Here is an 18,985-nt window from a genome sequence, read left to right on the forward strand (position 1 = left end):
TGGGCTGGATTCACCTCTCAATCACTTCCCTCCTTCTATTTTCCACTAAGTATAAGAACAGTGAACAAAGAACAATGACCTCAAATGGTTACAAGTTATGAGATGCTTCCAGTGAGCCAGGCTCCATGTTTTCCATTCATCGTCTCGCTGGATCCTCCAAACATTTTTCTGGTGCTCAGAGAAGTTAAAAATATGTCTGAAGACACACAGCTAATAGGTTCGATAGCCAGCACTTCAACCTGGTTTTCTCTGGCTCCAAAGAGCTAAAAATTCCTCCTTTTGTTCTTAAAAAAAACTTCTCCTCCAGAGGCACCCTCTCTCCCCGTCAGTGACTATGAACTCCCAGCAGACAAAGAAAAAGCCACCTCTAATGTGTTCTCTCTACCCTGGTCTTTTCCCTTTCCCAATAAATCCATTTAAGAGTAGAGTGTTTGATGGACAGTTTAATAGAGCTCTCCTTAAACCTGGCCACATTAATGATTTCTGGCTGGCTAAATGTCAACTTCTGTAGCTCAATAGCTATTTTCCTTCCTTACCAATCAGTGTTTGATTCAGGGTTCTTTTCTTGGTGGACAGGGTCCAGTGCTTTAATGGGTCATCACCAAGTCAGGGGACCTGGGATTTAAGTTGGACTTGCTGGGCGACCTTGAGTAAGTCATTTAACCTGTATGTACCTTAATGGTTCCAAAATGGTGACAGTGATATCCGGGTCCTGCCTACATACTATGAGGGAGTATTTCCTTAATGATCTTCAAGCTCCTTGGAAAAGAGACCAAGATCCATAAATAAAGGTTTAGCCCCACTGTGTTCTTATTTTTAGGTATAAAAGTGCAAAATTTCTTCATAGATTGTTTTGCTACCTTACTGCCACTTGGATACTGCAAATGAGTTTTGTTCACTAAACTTGTAATGATTTGTCCTTTTCTAAAAACTTGGAATTTTGTTTTTTCTTCAGAGAATATTTTATCTTTTTTTTTTTTTTTGAGCTAATGTAAATTGAACTATCTTCAATCAGGAAAAGAAAAAAAAAGATTAAGCTTTATCTAGATTCTTTCATATACCATGTGCCAAAAACACTCAGCCCCATATTACCAGATAGAAAAACTGAGCCTCAGAGATGTTAAGTAACATTCCCAAGGTCACACAGCAAGCAAGTAAGAGGGTTGGGACTCAGCTCTAAGCCTTTAACCAGCAAGCAATATTGCCTTCAAATGGATTGAGACTAGGTCCAGAGTAGGGAAGGACAGGGCAGAGGGAGCTAGAAGCTTCTGAGCAATAGGGCAGGCTTCCTCTCTGGTTGCAGAGTGAGTTGAGACATTTAAAGCACTGGAATCTATGTTCAAAGCTGTAAGCAGCAATCACTTTTATTTTCTAAAATATTTTTCTACTTTTAAATTTCCTGACCCTGGCCCACTTCCAAAGCCTTGGGTTATAAGTTTAGATAATAAAAATTGTCATCCTGGGTCCTGCTTGAAATTGCTGCTGCAATTCAGCCCAATGTCCTGTGGGGGAAAACCCACAGAGAGCTTAGCGTAGGAACAAGTGGTCTTTTTAGCCAGTATCCCAAGACCCCAGATGTACCTTTTGATAAAGCAACTCCTTACCTATTTGGAGATTTAAAGAAACTGTTGATCTCACCTGTTCAGAACCCATTCTGGATGCATGGGTCACAGTGCCATTGTTCTTGGGTGGCTGTCAGGTGAGAACACTGAACCCTAACCACTTGATGTAGGTCCCCAGAACTCTGTCTCCTTGGAGAAAGCATTCAGCAAAGAGACCAAGGTAATTAGGTGTTTATTTAAAGAAAAAAAGAGAGATAACATAGGTGCAGAGAAAATATAGGTACAGGCAGGGTGGGTGGAGTGGGAGTGGAAAAGGAGAGAGAAAGAACAAGAGAGGAAGAGAGCAATCTTTGCTTTGGAGGTCTTTCAAATTACTCCTATGTGGGCAGTCCTTCCAGGCTCCCTCTGGTCAATCACCTTGCCTTGTCTGTCTTTGGCTTGACTCAGGGCCCTGCCCTCAGGATGGATTTTAACACAAGGGTCTCTGGGCAGTTGACAGGATGTGCTTTGGTCTGGTGCCCCTCCTTCCTCTGACCCCTGAGGAAACTTTCCACCAGTGTGTAGTTCTGGAGGTCTCCTTGACCTCAAGAATGAGAAATAGATGATCTCTATCTTTTATCCAAGCAAGATGCAGCTTTTATCTTGAAGTTATCAGTCCATAGGGAACAGATTACAGTTGCTCAGCCTGGGCTCTATCTCCTCCAAAGACAAGTCCAGCCGAGCACTTACATACTTCATCTCATTTAATCTTCAGGATTAGCCCTTTTTGTGGAGGAGTAAATAGAAGCTCAGAGAGCCTGAGTAACTTACTTAAGGCCACACAGCTAGTAAGCAGTAGGGCTGGTTGGGGTACCATGCCCTTATCACCATCAGATGGGAAAAACAACCACAGCTGCACAATCCAAAGCAATAATTACCAGCTTGGGTGTTCAACTCCAAAGCAAGCACCACTTTTCTCTTTCTTGGAATTTCTGTACACCACATTAACAGCAGAGCACTCACCTTTGCTTCCTTGTGGACACAACGATGCAGAAGGCTGAGGAGGCTGCAGACAGCAGCAACAGTGAGGGAGATTAGTGGGGGGATGTCAGGTCTGGGATGTGGACATGTGGGTCTTCATTCTGGTCTGTCTGCTAACTCTTAGCTCTTAGTTCTCAGCAGCCAGTCGAAAAGTTTGACTAAGTGGTCTCTGAGGATGCTTTGGGCTAGAAAGGATAGAAAGAAAAAATAAAGTAAGGCACAGTCCTTGTTTTTGAGGAACGTACCATCTCCAAAAGGAGACAGTGAAATACACGACTGTAAGACAAGGCAGACAAAAATTAGTATTTGATAGAAGATGATGTGGAGAGTTTTTCATAGGAGCCAAGAATATAAGGATCCATTCCAAACCAAGATACTTCATGGCACTGGTCCTACTGCAAGAGCACTGTGCATCTTTTTTTTTTTTTTCTTAATGCTGATTGATAATCATTGCTTTCAGATTAATGGTAGCAGATAGGCTAGACTATTGGGTAGACTGTTTGCTAAGTGTGAAGTGCTTAATACCTCAGTTATGTAGACAATTCATCTATCCAGAAGGTCACCTCCTGGCTTTTGCCAGCAGTCAAGGTTTATGGCCCAATAGCTCAATGTTCCTACAAAAGGGGCTTGTACTCTGGCAACGGTTCTGGCTTGTTCTTTTGTGGAAGCCCATTTATTTTATCCTTGTGAAATAAAATCTAGTTGTCTTTGATTCTCTCTCCTGAATCACATCTGATTTGATTATTTATTAGAATTGGGGAAGATTCCTTTTTCTTCTTCTTCTTCTTCTTTTTTTTTTTTTTTTTTGGCTGAAGTTTTACAAATGGCCAGAACCAATAAAGAAGTGAATTGATATAACTGGAGAAGCTTCTGAAACTGAATGAGAAACCAAGAGCCCTTGGAAAAGCTGGCGAACTCAAGGTCTGACCCTGCCCTAACAGGGGCTCAGGTGGAAGAGAGACACAATGCCCTTTGAACTCTGCTTATGGGAAAATTAGAACCCAGGACTTGAAAACCTTCCTATGACTTAGTCCCTATTTGCATCACCAGCCTCTGCCCTCTCCTGCACCCCCCGTGAACATCTCAGGCCACATTGACATGTTTTATTTTTTTTTCTTTTCCATTATGGTTTATTACAAGATATTGAATGTAATTTACTGTGTTATACAGTGGGATTCGTTTATCTATTTTATATATATATTTGGTATCTGCTAATCCCAATCTCCAAATTTATCTCCCCACCTTCTTTTACTTTCCCTTTGGTAACTATAAGTTTGTTTTCTATGTCTGTGAGTCTATCTCTGTTTTGTAAATAAGTTCATTTGTGTCATATTTTAGACTACACATATATACAAGTCATATCATATGGTATTTGTCTTTCTCTTTCTGACTTATTTCACTTAGTATCATAATCTCTAGGTCCATCCATGTTGCTGCAAGTGGCATTATTTCATTCCTTTTTATGGCTGAGTAATATTCCTTTGTGTATATGTACCACATCTTCTTTATCCATCCTCTGTCAATGGACATTCAGTTTGCTTTCATGTCTTGGCTATTGCAAATAGAGTTGCAAGATGTTTGATTGTCCTTATTTCTGCTGTGTTGCCAACACACATCACAGTGCTTGTGACAGAATTCTTGCTCAATAAATATTTTTGAGGAATGAATTAAAAAACCTCCTGCCCTATATTTTTCACTGTCTATCTGAAAATAAGAAGAGACACTTAGTGATCAGCTGGTACCTATGTAAATTGTTTGTTATTTTTATCTAGAAAAGTACAAAGGGTCATAAAGACAAAAGAGCCTTGCCCCCCTGCTCCCCTAAATGAGATCATCCAGTCTTAAAGCCTCATTGTACAGGGGAAAGAGCCAGGAGAGAGGGACAGTGACTTCCTCAAACACAGATGGTCAAAGGGTGGGGAAGGGGTTAAATGAAATGGTTCACTCAAGTCTCTCAGCACAGCACCTGTCAACCCCTCAGTGAGACTGGACATTGACTGGTGATCATCATCCTCACAGGACCTCTGCTCCCTTTGTCCCCTCTGATAGGTGGCCCCAGGCAGCACTAGCTCCTGGCCTTGGACTCCCCAGACTTTTACATCTCTTGATCTCTGACTCTTGCAGGAGCATGGATGCTGGTACAGGATAGAGACCAAAGTTTCCTCATCTCTGTCCTTTAGCACCCAGTTGGACACAGTAGAACGCAGTAATGTTGGCTGGTTTCTCTTGCACTCAACCCCTCCTTGGATGGGCAAGCCAACTGAACTGGCATTTGTCAAAGAGGGAGAGAGTCTGTCTTGCCTTTGGATTCCCACACGCAGAGCCAATTCCCTCCAAATTCATAAACACCCTGCAGGATGGGTACCATCTCCAACCTCACTACGCAAATGCAGAAGCTGAAAGCAGAGGGGTTGGAAGCATACATGGCAGCAGCACAGCCTATAAGGGTTTGAACTCACATGAGTGGGTCTAGGTCTGAGTTCTTCATACCACACTCAGTGGCCTGTCTCAGGCCTCCCTTTAGGCCTCCCTCTTCCAGGGCCTTGGGAATTCCAGGTCCCTGTGCCTTCTCAATTCCAGACTTGTGTCTCATTATAACTCTGAGGTTACAAATCTCTGATCCAAGCATCTATATTCTTTCATCCTTGCCCTTGACCCTAAACATAAGTACTGCTTCAATTTCCTAGAAAGTGGAATAATAGTGGAAAGGACCTAGGAGGCTCCCAAGTCAGCTCTATCCCAACCCAATGAGCACAATTCACACTCTGACTGCAATCAGAACCTCCTGGAGAAGTTTTAATAATGCAGATGCATGGGCCCTACCTCTCCCACCCCCCCTCCACCAAATCAGAAATCTACTGTGGTCAAGCTCAGCATCTCTATTTAAAAAGAAAATGCACTCTAGGCTTCCAAAGGGCACCAAGAACCCTACTTCAAGGAGCAGAATCAATTTTTGGAGCCTTACATCCTTGGATATGGTGCTGTTCCTCTGGTCCCAGTCCTTGACCTTGAAGGAAATGTGTAACCTCTCCAGTGGCCATTTCCCAATCTATGAAAGGGAAAGAAAGTGTTTGACTTGTAGAGATGTTAGATCAGCCAAATGCAATAAGGCTGGCAGAGCACAGAACACGTAATAGATATACATTAAATCTAAGGACCCCACCACCACCATTTCTATAGTAGCTACACGAGTACATGCTGCTTGCTCTTTTACTCTGATAAGTCAAGCTAAACAGGTCAAGTACCAGTGGACTGCCATTGAAATGAGGGATTTAGGTGTATATTCTGGCTTCACTTCTTTGTACCTTGGGTAAGTTGCTAAGTCTCAGTTTCCCCATCTGTGGAGATTGCTGCCTCTCCAGTTAACCTGAAAGAAGACAGTAGGTAATGCCTTTAGCACAGACTCTGCTTCAGAAGAAGCACTAAGTACATGAGGACAGAAACGGACCACAGTCACAACTTTTCCTGTTACCCACATTTTATACCTCTGTAAAATCAAACCAGCAAGCTCCTACTGATTCGAACCAGGAGTGTGCAGAGACTGGACCAGAATCTCAAGAACCTTCAGCCCTCCAGTGCCAAGAGAACAGATTTTTGTTTTTAAACTAGGAGGATTTAGGACTTAATCCACAGGAAATGGACTTGGCACTGCACCATAAGAACCGGCACAACTTCTGACTCGATCTCTGTCCAGGCCTTTATTCACTGATGCAAAATTAATTTAACAATCGTGTTTAGCTGGAGCAAGGCCAACCAAAAGGGTGGTCACTTCCCAAGCACGAGATAGAGGGAGCATGTTAGACAAAGGTGTCAAGATTGGAACGGGGATGAGCGACGAGGCCCGTCTACCAGGATGGAACTTAACAGGGACAGATGCTCAATAAGTGCTGGCTTGGGAAAATGTTAGTTCCTGTTTCTGGGTTCTGAAAACCAGACACATAAATGCAGAGTATGGAAATGATGGCATTACTGGCTTCCGTTCTCAGTGAGCTAAGGGCAGTCATGATTACATGTCCCAGTCACTTTGGGGGTCGTCATTAACAGAGGAACTCTGGAATCAGCCTCCTTCCACCATTTACCACCGAAATTATTTACCTCTCTGTGCCTCTTCATTTCTGTCTAGAAAACAGAGATAGAATAGCATCTACCTTATGGGGTTGCTCAGAGAGGCAAATGACACAATGCATCAGCCTGGTCCTAGAGATGCAAGGAAAAATAAAGCAATCCCTGTTCTTCTAGCAGGAGAAATACATAACCTACAAGGGCCAGTCAGGACATTAATTCTGTTCCCGAGATGCTTTAGAGCAGAGGTTGGCAAACTGCAACCCATGTTGCCAAGTCCAGCCCTCTATCTGTTTTTATAAATAATAAAATCTTATTGGGACACAGCCACGCCCATTCATTTACATGTTGTTTAGGGCTGCTTTCCCACTACAACCGTACCATTGTTTCCTGGCAACAAAGACTCTAATGGCCTGTGATGGCTAAATTATGTGTCCCTTCACAGGAAATGTTTGCCAATTCATTTTAAAGAAAGAAGTTAACTCTATCTTAGATGCCAAAAAAAGGAGAGAGTTTTTGAGCCCCCTTTTGTGTGTTGAATCCTTCAAATAGGCGAACACTTATTTTTTCCAATGAATGAACTGGAACTTCTAAAAGTTTTGATAACTGGCCCAAAGGTTCATAAATGTCCAGGGCAGGATTCAAATTTGGGTCTAATGACTCTGCACACCAGGGTCTTTTCACTGTCCCAGGCAAACTCATACAATCAGATAGGATATTTGAGATGGGTATTGAAGGGTGAATAGGAGTCTTTCAGGTAGAGAAAATGTCCAAGGGATGAAATGGGTAACCAAAGGCAAATGAAAGAACAGGAACAAACAGTCAAGGACATAAATGTATTTAGAAAATAAAGTAATTTGAGAATATGATAGCTAGGGTGGGAGATGTTAGAAAAGTGTCCAGAGGGTGGGCAGTGATTGAGAAAAAGCAAAGAACTATCCACCTGCTGTAAGTCACCTCCCACAAGGTCTGAGTATTAAACTCCCACAAAAGTGGACTCCAGGAGCAATATGAAAAATCATAGCAAGTCATACCCCATCAAGCCAGGTTATCTCATTTTACAAGTGGCAAAACGGACCCCCTTCAAAGGAGCAAATTTTGCAAAGGCCACACAGACCATAAGCAGCCAAGAAGCTAAGATCCCAAATCTCTTCACACTCATGGCGCACCATAGACTCAGCCAGCAGGGGGCGTTGCAGCCAATCCACTGACCCTATAGGATCCTTAGAATCTGCCATACATAGATGAAGGTCTCCCATTTCCCTGGGACTGATTAGGTTCCATCAAATTATCCGTCTTGTGTGATGGCGTCCCAGACCCATTTCTGCGGGGTCACCAGGCTGTTTAGGATGAGCAATGCTGGCTGGAGGCCTGCCAGTGCACCTGTGGTATTTTGATAACTTCCCATATTGCCAACTCCTCATATTAAATATACAAGTTACAGGCAGGGCAAAGTTTAAGTTCCTCTAATAAACTGTAAAATGAACCGGGGACTTGCTGTACCCCTCCAAAGACCTGCATCTGCGATGTGCCCAGCAGTAACAGAGGTGGAATCTCCACTTGCCGAGATTGGTTATTAATGAGAGCTGGAATTACGGATTTCAATTAAGGCGCTTTATGCCAGTCCTGAAACACAGGAGGATCCCCTCTGGGGAAATAGAAATGCTGAGATGGAATGCGGTCCTCCCTCCCCACCCCCTCGCTTCCCTCTCAGCTCCATCTTTTGTCTGTGAATTGGCAGCAGCAACGTGCAGGATACAGGGTACAGATGATGGGCATTGGTCCAAGTCGCTGAGACACCATGTCGGCTTGCACCACAGCAATGCCGCATCCTTAACCCACTGAGCAAGGCCAGGGATGGAATCTGAATCCTCATGGATACTAGCCAGGTATGTTACCAATGAGCCACAACAGGAATTCCCTAGAAAAAGCTTTGAAATCTAACAGGATTGAGTTTAAATCTTGGCTTTGCCCTGCTTAAACCTTGGGGTCTTGGGCCAAATTCCTTAGCTTTTCTGAACCTCGGTCTTGTTCCCCCAAAACTGGGAATAACAGCATCTGCATTACACAAGTCTTAGACTTTCATATGATAGCCTGGGTGATGCACCTGGCTACTCTGGGATGCTGTTCCCTAGATCCTGAAGAGCTATTTACAGACTGTAGGCATTTCTATGCTCTCCCCAAACCATCACCCATCCTTAGGACTCGCTCATAACATCATCTCCCCTGCTATCATAAGCATTCAATAAAAGGCCATTTTTATTACTAATAACACCCATCCCCAGACATTTACTGAGCATCTACACGTTCTGAACCCTGTACCAGGTGTTTTGGAAAAAAATGCATCATCTCATGAATAAATATCTACTCTCAAGCGCTTTATGCTCTATTTTTTTTTTTCTTTTTAGGGCCTCACCTGTGGCATATGGACATTCCCAGGGTAGGGGTCGATTCGGGGCTGCAGCTGCTGGCCTACACCACTGCCACAGCAACACAGGATCCAAGGCGTGTCTGCAGCTTACACTACAGATCACAGTAACATCGGATCTTTAACCCACTGAGTGGGGCCAGGGCTCGAATCCACATCCTCGTGGATGCTAGTCAGGTTTGTTACTGCTGAGCCACAACAGGAACTTCTTTCTAAGCTCTAATTTTAAAAACAGGAATTACACGGGAGTTCCTGTCGTGGCTCAGTGGTTAACGAATCCAACTAGGAACCATGAGGTTGCAGGTTCAATCCCTGGCCTTGCGCAGTGGGTTAAGGATCCAGCGTTGCTGTGAGCTGTGATGTAGGATGCAGATGTGCCTTAGATCCCGAGTTGCTGTGGCTGTGGCGTAGGCCAGTGGCCTCAGCTCCGATTGGACCCCTAGCCTGGGAACCTCCATATGCCACGGGTGCAGCCCTAGAAAATGCAAAAAGACAAAAAAAAAAAAAACAGGAATTACACAAGTTGAGAATGATTTGGGGCCTAATGGGAATTATGCAGTGTCTTGTTCAGAGGAAGAGAAGGCTAAAGCAGCCTGGGGAACTGGGGAACTGGTCTACAAGGGAGGTAAAGCAACCAACCAGAGAGGAGGCTGCTGGGCGCCAAGGCTGGGGATCAGGACGGGCAGGGAAGCATCTTCTTGTCTGGCTTGCAGGGTCCTCTCAGGAAAGCCATGCTTCCGTGGCATAAGCTGCCACGTGGTGAAGAAAGCCTGGACTCTTCCAGCTCTGCTGCATGACCTTGTCAAAGTCTTCTCCCAGGTTGGGCCTCAGTTCTCCACCTGCAAAGTGGAGAGAAGAAACCTAACTTCCTTGGGGTCTCATGTTGAGGATCACGGGGAATGTAGTTTGTGAAAATGCTTTAAAAACGAAAACTTGTGAACATGCAGAGAAGCATCCCAGGCATCAGAGAGAAAGCAGACAAAGCAGTGGGTTCACACACACACACACACACACACACACACACTCTCTCTCTCTCTCACGCACACCTCAGTCACTCAGGGCCTTCTTTCCCCTTGGACTGTGTGACCCCAGGAGACCTCGCTTGGTCCTCATCGCGGCCCAAGTCCCTGACCCTGGCTGCCTTCCTCTGAGCTGGGCAGGATTTGGGGCCCTGCTCTCAACCTCAGGGGCCTTCACATTGCAGACAGGCCTGTTCTCCCATCACCCTGTGATTAGAGTAAACCACAGACAGATTTCTCTTGAACTCCTGACAGCCTCACTGCCGAGAAAGCACATCTGCTTGTCCTCAGCACAACTCCAAGGACGTGAGAAGGCAGGAGGGACGGACCAAAGGGCTCAGTCATCTCCCTTTGAAGGGACAAAGATCCAGGACCAAAAACTCAAGAAGAAGCGTATTCCTCATGCTGTATATTACAATTCCATGACTTACTAATCATACAACTAGAGGTCTATACCTCTTCATCCACTCTATTTCCCCCAAACCCCACCCCTTCCCACAGGGCAACCACCCATGAATTCTCTGTATCTATAAGTCTGCCTCTGTTTTATTTTGTTTTTTAGATTCCACACGTGCCATGATGATTCTCTTGAGCCCACTAAGTGTTCTGCTACTTTAAATCTAGCAACGTAGCCACTCTGAGCCTCAGATCTTGCAAACCAAATTGTATGTACTCTTTTGTTTTCCTTTTTGCTTCTTTTTGGGGCTGCACCCACAGCATATGGAAGTTCCCAGGCTGGGGGTTGAATTGGAGCTACAACTGCTGTGTGAGAGGGACCCCTAACCATTGCTGCCTTTGAAGATAGAAGATGGGGGCCATAAGCCAAGGAAAGCGGGAAGCCTCTAAAATCTAAAAAAGGCAGGAAAACTGGTTCCTGCATGGACCCTCTAGAAAGGAGCACAGCCCTCCTCACATTTTGATTTCAGTCCAGCCAGACACATTTCAGACTCCTGATTTTCAAAACTGTAATAGTTTGTGTTATAAATATGAATATAAATAGATAGATAGATAGATAAAATGTGTTTTTAAGCCACTAAGTCTGTGGTCGTTTGTTATAGCAGCAATAGGAAACTAATACAGAGATGAATGTTCACCATGGGCCATATGTAGGGTGTGTGATGATCAGAAAGGGGGCTGCAGACTGAGGTGGTCCCAGACCACAGAGGCTTACATTCAAAGGTAAAGATTTTGAAAGACATAGACAATGGGGTGTGGTCTGATTTCCATTACAAAATGGAAATGGTTCCCCTGCTGGTGCAGCTGGAGAGGTGAGTCTGGAGTCAGGGAGGCTCCTGGGCGGTCCGGTGAGAGATAGAGGCTGGGCTGGGACCACCACACAGGGGGTGCTGCCTGCTCTTAGCTCTGAATCCTCCCCAGACCTCTGATTCAACAATGGCAGCTGGGGCTCTGGTCTTTTCCTGACTGCCTTGCCTCTGTCTGTGTGATGGAAGTCTCTAGAGTAGAAGAGAGCTGGGCTACAGACTTTCTCTACCACTGACTGACTGGGGGCCTGAACCAAGTCACTTCACCTTCCTGCTTCTGTGTCCCCATTTGCAAAATGGTGATGAAAATTGCCCCCTTGGGGTTTTTCTTTCCTGTGACACTTTCCAAAGCACTTCCAAGCTTCCTGCAAGTGCTTGGGTCACCAGATAAAGCTGCCTTCTGGTTGAAGCAGACTCTCCATGCCATTAGGACTTCCACCTTGATTTCTAGACAAAGCTACCAAGCGCAGGGTTGGCCCTCAGAGCCCTCCAGAATAGCGCAGTCTCAGGGGGCCAATGGCGCAGAGTTTGAGGAGTAGGGCTGGCGCCATCAGGAGGGTGCCAGAGGAAACAGCAGGAAGATGAGGGGAACCACAATAGTTTCCAAAAATGACCAAGGGGGATGCAGGAAAGCCTGTGTCTAGCTCTGCACATGGGTTCTGTGCACAATAAAATGATATGAGGTCATAAAACCTTGGACACTCCACATTATACCTCAGAGAGTGTTTTAATCCTAGAACCTAGGAATCATGGAGTTATACAATAATAAACTCATAAACTCTCCAATCTATAATCAGTAGATTCATAGAATCAGCGTCTTTGACCTTTAAACCAAAGAATTAGTAATTCTTGGTGCCTCCAATTCTTACATCACTGGACTGCCCTCAGCCTCATCAGGGTGCAAATTCAGCCCCATTAACATCAGCACTCAAATATCAATCTCTCCAGGAGCCCACCTGCTTGACCACAGGACTGTAATGCCTCTACCTCTGATAATCATCTCTGGAAAGCCCTAAAACCTGGCTCATGAGCCCTTTGAGGTCAGCACTGTGCCCTCCATCCCATATAGTAGCATAAAGCCAGATCCATGGTGAAGCCGGAAGACCATGTGACCAAGTGACACTGCTGTCCTCAACCGCAGAAGCCTAGATCTGAATCCCAGCTCCACCATGGGCTGGTTGTGTCCTTGAGCAATAACTTAACTTCCCTGGGCCTTATGTCCCTAACCTGTAAAATGAGGGACAATGACTGCACCCATCTCACAGGACTATTGCAAGGACGAAATGATGTAACCCACAGAAAGCACTTAGAAGAATTTCAGGTATATGATAAGGGCTTGATAAGTAATAGTGATTGTTATTCATGATCATTGCATTAAGCCTGGGTTGAACCACACGGGCAACATAGCAGCCAGAAGCCTTAGGGCAAAGAGGTCCAAGAAAACAGTGAAGGAAATGGGCAAGCAGGGAAGAAAACAGTCTTTCCTGAGCACCCAGGTGTGACACACATCCTAGGTGTCATGCATACAGCTAATTTCCAAAGGCAGTTTCAGGCAGTGGGCGTCCCAAATCCCTGCCAAGTGCCTGGTGCCCTCCTCCAGTGGACACACCCTTCCCCTTTTGCTTTCCCCTGCCATCTATTGCCTCTCCAGAGAAATGTCTCCATCCTTCTAGGTTCTGATAGTAGAGTAACACTCTCATCTCTCATTCACAAGAAAGGAGATAATGTCTGGCAATTAGCTAAGGCAAAGATGAGCAAAGCTATCCATTCCTGTGCAGGCTTTGATTAGTCTTGCCTGCCTGGAGTTCTCATGCAGGAGGAGATCTGAGGCCCACTTTGGTGTCCATGCATCGGGAGTACTGAGAAGAGATAGTGATGTCTGCCCTGAAATTAGTGTCAGAGGGTAGCAGCATGTGTGCCTTGTACATACCAGACCTCCTCATGAAGAAGTGAGAAGGAAAACAAGGTTTTACTACCTACTATATGCCAAGTGCTTTAATTGTATGTGTTCATCATGCTTTATCCTTGTAACAACTCTAAGAAATAGATGTGATTATCCCACTGTATAGAAAAGAACTAAGGACCTGAGAGGTTACTGAAGAATTCATAAGAGTAAATAAAAATGTTTTGCGTTTTAAAGAATTTTAAATGCCTTTACTTAAAGGTATGGGGTGATTTTAGGCATTCTAGTCAGCTGGTGGGAAGAAATTTTGATGCAGAAAGAGCACTTTTAACGTTCCTTAGATCATAAAGCGCGCCTTGTTATATATAGTCCTTTACCCACCTTTGCTTAAAATAAGATATCAAAGAATAAAGAAGAACAAAAAGCAATATTTTAAAATGCAGATGAGTCTCACTTTAAGAATAGGTACGGAAGCTTAGAATTCATGCCAGACAAGTTAAGGGATAGACATCCACCAGGCAAAAGGAAGTCTCATGGGCCAGCTTGCAAAGGCATTGGAAGAAGGCTCATACTACACTTGACTTTGCAGTCAAGGAAGGCCAATGGCAAAACACTGGCCTAGCAGAGAGGAGGACAGGGACCCTCTGTGAGCTTATGCAAGTTCCTTCCCTTCTCCAGCCTTATCCATCTCCACCCAAACCACGAGGAGGTTGGACAAGAACTGCGGGTCTCAATACAGCCACTGTGGAGGTTTCCAGAGGTATTTTTGGCTGGCAGAGTAGATAGAAGAGGCACGGCTGGCATTTGGATGCTGGGCAGCCCACAGCACATGGCAAGGTTCAGCACCCAGCCCTGACTGGACTTTGGAATATGCCACCTGACATAGAAGTGCAAAATCCCTGCTGGAACTATCTGGGCCCCGATCCTAGTTTCCTTCCACATACAGACACAAAGAATTGTCGCATGATTTTAACACACATTGAATTTTCCAGGAACGCATCTATCAGGCAAATGGAAGAGCGGGTTGTACTTTGTTTTACTCTGATCCCCAGTGTTTCAGAAAATCACAACTCTGAAGGCTCTGCTGTTCATGTATTTGAGAGGCCAGTTCCACACATTCATTTCAGTTTCCATCATCTGACAGCTATTATGTCTCCCCGTCTAGTCACAGCCTCTCATTCACATAGCAACATACCTATTAGTTTATTATAAATTACTTTGCTTTTTATTTTTCATTTACTTTGCCACACGGGCATTGTATAGATTTTTAAAATGGGATGTCTAGGTGGGTTATCTAATTTATGAATTCCATTTCAGGATAATAAAGGGCATATCACAAAATATTAGTCTGGAAGGGTTGAGAACCACTGGGTCACATGTCCCTGGGGCCCTACCATCCCCCGCAAAGTCTGGGCATCATGCAAAGTAGAAACCTGCCTGGACCACATGCTGCACATGAGGGGTAGAGAATAAGAGTAAATTATCTTCTTTTCCACAAATCAGCCTCACCCACTGAATGTCCCTTAGCCATCCCAGAAAGTAGGAAAATCTACACCCGTGAATGCATCCTGTCTAATCCCTGAGTGACGGAATTGCCTGGAATGGAGTTTAGGCACGTTCGGAATGGCTCAAGAATGCCACAGCTTTGCTAGGTTAGAGCTGAGCACATGCTGCTTTAAAATTTATAGTTGTAATTGATTTCTTTATAAGCCATTCAGGCCTTATTATTTATTAATCCACTGCCAAGGTTAATTTAAACTACTTCTCAATAAGGCAGTTTGACAACACCTTTGTTTACCAGATTGACAGCCCTGGTGAGTAAAGAAGGAGCAGAATGACTCCTCTCCCCTTAGTGGAGGGCTCTGAGAAGGATCTTCCACCAGGACAGTGCCCCAGCCCTCACTAGGAAATACAAGAACCCCCCCGCCTTTATCCTTGGTGTGGACACAAGTCAGAAGGGTTTCCACTCCGTCCCCAATGACTTGTGCTGGACACTGAGTGGCTGCTGAATCCTGTAGACTATGAAGCATCAATTTCTCTTGGACCTTCCTCTCCTCCCCATTCCCACTGCCATGACCCTAAGTCAGGGCCATCTCCTCCCAGCCCATTGCAACAGCTGCTAACTGGACCTATTGACCCTACATTTGCACCCCTCCCATCCATGCCAGGTGACCTTTCCAAAAATGCAGATCTGACTGTGTCATACTCCTGAATAAAGCCTTTCAACAGTTCCCAAAGAGTCAGGTTCAAAGTCCTCCATGTCTTGGCCACTGGCTACTGCACCAGCTTCATCTACCACCACCCCTTTTCTGCTACTTTGCACCTGATGTTCCATCAATATGATTCAGCATGCTGTCCCCTGTAATGCTCTTCCCTCTTCCTATATCCTGGTTATCATGGAAATTCCAGCTCTAATGCAATGGAATTACCTCTTGATGCCCTGTGCATCTCTCCCAAAAGATTGATCATTTTCTGTCTTGGCTTGATGTTCTTTAAACCCATGTCCATTGAGTCAGCAAGTACCAAGTAAGTATGGAGTCTGGACCATGGGCCAAGTATGGGACTGAGCACCAAGGACACAACAGAGAACTAAAGAGACCTCATACCTGTCTTCTCAAGGCTTACAGTCCAGGCTGGGAGCTCCTTGAAGGTAGTTGTTCTTAAGCATTTCCCAGAACAGTGTGCCAGGAAGCCTGGGAAGACAAATGAAATGAATGTTTACTGAATTCAGGCCACTATACTTCTACTCTCTTATGTCATCTAGGCAATAATCCTACAGAGCTAGGATTTTCCTATGTCACTTTCAAGAGGAAAACTGGAGGTCAAGGAGGTGAAACACCTTGTCCACATTCACTCTACTCAATTGTGATGAGTCCAACATTCAAACTCAGATCTAACTCATTCCCACGCCTCAACACCATCTCCATTCTCTACTACACAGAGTTCAGGTCCATTGAGTAATAATTATGCTCCCTTTGTGTTTCCTCAAGTGCAGTCCACAGCCTCAAGGTAGAATGACTTTTATTTTAATGCCATTGGGTTGCTGAATCTGCATTACCCAGTGGGTCCATGACACACTAGAATATAAGACCCATGGAGTCCAGGAGGTAGCTTGCCTTGAGTAACATTCAATCCCTAGTTCCCAAGTACCACCTGTAGGTGCATTAAATGAAAACATGGAGTTCCCTGGGAGAGGATGACAATGAAGATGCAATTGACATGGAACGGGACAATGCATTAACCTTGGGGGAACAGAATGCTGATTGGATCCCAAGTCCACATTCTTTACCTTCTCAAGTTCCAAGAGTATAAACTTGGGCATATGTTTCACAGAAGAAGGTTCTCAGAGTCAACAGGATCCCCAAGTCTGACAAGTAGCAGGTGACCACCCCATGGGCCGGTGGAGACAGACCCAATGCCCCTTCTACAGACACTGGACCCGTTTGGTCATAGTGAGGCAGTTGGGATGGGAAAACCCTGGGATATAGAAAACTTTTAGGAGTCCACATGTGATACCGAAAGGGAGGAGGATTTTTCATTGCTATTCCATTTGCATTTATAAAAAGTAACTGTTGAATACATAAATAAGCCAATTTAAAAATAAGAGACACATTTTGGATCATGTGGGCTTGAAATGCACTGCTCTATTTCACAGCTCTCTCATCCAGGCCTTGAGGTGGGAGCAAAACATGTAAGTGGAGCAGTTATTTAACCAGCCCTCCCACCCCAGGGCCCAGCTTCTCACCATCTTTTGGGGCAGAGCCATGGAAATTAACAACACAGGGAGAGAAGCAAAAGGGGTCAGGAGAAGAGAGGGGGCAGGGTCTTCAGTACGTTTGTACCAGCTCAGAATGGGGAATGTGCACCCCTCTGTGTGGCCCTAACAGGCCAATTTTGTTGAGGAAAGGACATCAGCCTGGGCTTGCAGGGACCATATTGAAGAAGCATGTATGGGCTTTGGCCACCCTTTGCTAGCTCCACCCAGGGAAGGAGGAGCTATTCATCTGACTGACAGGAGGAATCTGGAGTTCTAGGCCCTGTTTCCCTAATGGGCAGGGTGGGTCCCAGCAAGTTAAAGGTATGTTCACATACAGAGGGCCTGTTTCGCATTCAATATCCCTTCCTGCTTCATGGAATAATGAGAGTGCCAAGGTTCAGAAAGCCCCTCAACCTTCAATCATCTCCTTATTGTCTTTTCTTCCATGTGGCAGCCTGGCCTTGTTCCTGCCCCGGCCAAGAGCTGGGCAGCTGGACCAGCTCAGCACAGCGACAGGTTAGGGGCAAATGTGTTCATTTCTCCTTACTTCCAAATGTCCTCTCTTCTCAGGATGGAAGTAACATTCAGCCGTCAGTCTTCTGGATGCATACAGTTGGGAATGCTTTAGATAGAGATGCAGGATCATTTGAGAGGGAGCTTTGGGAGACCCTCACTCAAGCCTTCCAGGAGGGTCATGAGCGAGACTGTCTTCCACATTCTTCAGATCAGCAGACCCACACGTGGCAGGAGGACTGGGGAAATGCTCGGCAGAAAGTCAAACTTGACTTCCCATTTGTCTGTTGATCTTTGTGCAAAGTTCCCTCAGAATCCCAGAGAGGAATAAGGTGAATTTAAAATCCTTGAAATGCTCTAGACTGCCAGGCTTTGAAAGGGCATGATAATGTCTGACTTCCTGCCGTCAGGGTTTAGTGGCCATCCACTAAGAACATGAGGGAGAGCTGCAAAAGGCCCCATGAAGGTAACTTATCAGCATCCCTTCAGTTGCCACAAGGATTCAAGACTCCTTACACCTTCCCATTCCAGAGACCAGAAAGACTTCAGTGTGTTGGCTTTGGAAGTGACTCCTGGGAAACAATTCAGCCTCAGATCCCTCATCAATTCAATTTAGGAAGGAGGCAGTGGCTGGGAGTTAGTTAGGAAAATTAATTGCTAAATCCAAGTCTAAAACTAGGAGAAAGGGAGTTCCTGTTGTGGCTCAGCTGGTTGCATACCTGAATAGTATCCATGAGGATGCGGGTTCAATCCCTGGCCTTGCTCGGTGGGTTAAGGTTGATGTGAGCTATAATGTAGGCCCACTGCTGCAACTCTAATTTGACCCCTAGCCTAGGAACTTCCATATGCCATGGGTACAGCCCTTGCCTATGTCTGCACCTTGAGTCACTCTTTCCCTCACTCCCCACATGTTGCAGACACGTTCTCCTTTTCATCTTTGAATTTAGCTGGAACTTCTCTTGCCTCGTGACTTTGAAGTACATAAATTCCCTCTGCCCAGAATGCCTCCTCACCCCAGCTTTCCCCTCATCTGGCTTAAACAAATCTCAGCTTAAACATCCCTTCCTCAGGGAAGCCTTCCTGAATCCATAATGTAGCTTAGATCTTCCTGCCATCCATTTCCATAGCACCTTACATCTCCCTGTAAGGACACTCATAACCCTCACTGTGCTTTTGTGGAGGTTGTTGGTTTGACTATTGGACAGTGAACATCTTAGTACAGGAACTTCTCAGTCTAATTCACTGGTAATCCATGCCGATTCAGTCAGGAGAGGCGAGAATACACTGCAGAAACAAGCATCCCCCCAAATGCAGTGTTTTAATAGAAAATGAGTTACTTTTCATACATGGTACATGGGTCCTCAGGGAACTCTGCTCATTGTGGTCCAGGCGGATGGAAGACCCATCCTAATGTGTACTTCCATGACCACCCATCAGGGTAAGAGGGGGTCTCACACTG

The 18,985-nt window shown here is 45.1% G+C and overlaps 1 long non-coding RNA gene across 1 annotated transcript in view; it reads right to left on the reverse strand.

The window, feature by feature from the left end:
- Nucleotides 1-15,937, reverse strand: part of LOC125121349 (uncharacterized) — a 92,004-nt gene extending 76,067 nt beyond the window's left edge. Inside the window, exons 1-3 of the long non-coding RNA XR_007133444.1 lie at nucleotides 15,863-15,937; nucleotides 9,712-9,911; nucleotides 2,565-2,767 (exon numbers count right to left, since the gene is read on the reverse strand). This is a non-coding gene — a long non-coding RNA (uncharacterized LOC125121349). The remainder of the gene's footprint in view (nucleotides 1-2,564; nucleotides 2,768-9,711; nucleotides 9,912-15,862) is intronic.
- Between the last annotated feature and the right edge of the window lie 3,048 nt (nucleotides 15,938-18,985).

The sequence above is a fragment of the Phacochoerus africanus genome, chromosome 2 (assembly GCF_016906955.1).
Source record: "Phacochoerus africanus isolate WHEZ1 chromosome 2, ROS_Pafr_v1, whole genome shotgun sequence".
Classification (NCBI taxonomy): Eukaryota; Metazoa; Chordata; class Mammalia; order Artiodactyla; family Suidae; genus Phacochoerus; species Phacochoerus africanus.